Consider the following 2,355-nt stretch of genomic DNA (forward strand, 5'->3'; position numbering starts at 1 on the left):
GCGCCCTCTCCATCCCTTATGTAGGGAGGGTGATGGACCCTAAGGAGGGACCAGAAGAGGGGGAACCCATTAGGAAAGGGGCCCCCTCTTAAGACCACAAATACAGACTTCTTGAAACAAAACAAAGGGAAGAAAATGAAGAGGGTTCAAAGGGGAAAAGACAAAATGAAAAGGGCCTTTATCAGGATAATGGCCCGAGAAAATTCAAATCTATCTTGACACCTTTCGCCCTTGTCTTGGCTGGCCGATCTGGCGGGACTCAAGCCGCCGGGTGTCGCCGACGTCGGGGGGTCTTTGGCATCATCTTTGATGTAGAGTTTTACACCCACTTACCTTTTAGTCCATTATTGTTCCATTAGTTAAGCTGCATTTACCAGATCAGTTTTTTTACTTTATTCATATTCTTCTGGCCCCATTATGATTTAGCCATAATGGGCCCACCCCTTGTAGCTGGTACTTGTACACTCCATAATTTAAGTTAAATTAGTGAATAATTTTCCCAAACCCTAGAAGATGACAATATCTGGTTTTTAGGATAACATAATCTGATAAAGATATGAATAACATTTTATTATCACATTGACATAAAAATGATACACATTTTTATTCAACTCTTAAACACACATATTTTTTCAATTTTAATTGAACAAAAATGAATGAAAATAAAGCAAAATAAAACAATACATGGGAAATATTGTGGCAAGTGATTTAAAGAAAATCCTGTCTAAAGCCAAATAAAACTTTTGGAAAAAAACTGCATTAAAAAGTGATATTAAATAAAACTATTTTGAATGTTGACATATATCACATATATCGAACATATTCAGCATCTAAAACAAGATCCAACCGAGAAATTACTAAATTGAAATTTATTGTTTTAGAAAAGGATTTATAAAGTAGATTTGAAAATGAAAATTCATTTAAAATGTTTTTCCAATTTTTTATTATTCAAGTCCATTGGACAGTAGACCTGATCAAATAACGATTTAAACTTCCCTACTTCATTTATGAAATTGAACAGTGGACCTGATCAAATAAGTCCTTTAATGAATGAAAAATTCATTAGCTTGTGTTTGAGTTAAAATATTTCACACTCAAGTACTTCATTATTTTCAGTTTTTATCATTTTTTAAAAATTTCCCAACCATTATCGTTCTAATTTTAAAAACAATCTATAATGAATGAAAAATTATTTAACATTTTTAACTTTTGTGAAAATTCTACAGTACATGAAATAAGATATTATAATGGTTTCCAAAATTTGAGAATAGACAAAACATATTGAAAAATAATACCAATGTTTATGCATATGCTCTTAGACAACATAATAAATAATTCAACATTCATAAGTAAATCATTTTCTCTTAACCTATAAAATATCAATTCCTTGACACAGTAATATAAGTTGATAGAAAATTTCCACAATGATATGGCAATAATTGAATTAATGAGAAATTTTTGAGTTATGGTACTATCGATAAATTAAACCATAAAATGTTTCAATAATATTATATACAAATGAATTAATATTTCTGACTTGCAAATAAATTTATGAAATTTTGATTAATTTTAATTAATATATTATTTAATAATATTCACACAGATTCAAATTTGGTAGCTTACCATTATTTTTTGTAAATTTCATCTTTTACATTACTGGATTATCTAAATTCAGTAATGTATTTTATATGACTTTGGTCGTATAACATTTTTTGTTTTAGCAAAAAAACACGGTGCCGGGTACGACCAACCTTGTGGTTCTGCCCGTAGTCTGATCCAGCCGTGCCCTAGATGCCACCCAAGGGGATTTTATATATAAAGTGGAGTGTTTATAGGCGTGGAGCGAGCATAAATATCCCAATTACGCTCAGATCCCAGTCGTTCACGCCAATGTGCAGGAAAGGAAAAGATTAATAAATGATACTTAGCAGGAGCTCGAAGAAGCTTGCGCGTGCCGACGTCTCACCCGTTCGTGCTCCCTCTGAGTGAAAGTGGGGGCAGAGTGGCAATGGCCGCGGAGCAGCTACGATGGTGGAAGTGTGCGCAGTCTACCTCGCTGTTGTGATGTTGGAAGTCGTCCGATCAGGCGAGAGGTTTTGGTCGTATAACATAGTATCAAGACAAGTTGGGAATTCCGTACATTACATTTAGCATATTACAATCTATTGACGAAACTTGGGACATAAATAAGGAAAATGAATATTTGTTCATTATTATTGCAGATAACTCAGTCATTGACAATGAAATATTTTTCTCGAGATACATATTTATTGGATGCATTAAACAATATTCAACACACATGTGAGAGCTCTAGTAATTGACGCTGCGTAGTTAGACCATGAGGTCTACGAGAGA

The sequence above is a fragment of the Wolffia australiana genome, chromosome 3 (genome assembly GCF_029677425.1).
Source record: "Wolffia australiana isolate 7733 chromosome 3, ASM2967742v1".
In the NCBI taxonomy this organism is placed as follows: Eukaryota; Viridiplantae; Streptophyta; class Magnoliopsida; order Alismatales; family Araceae; genus Wolffia; species Wolffia australiana.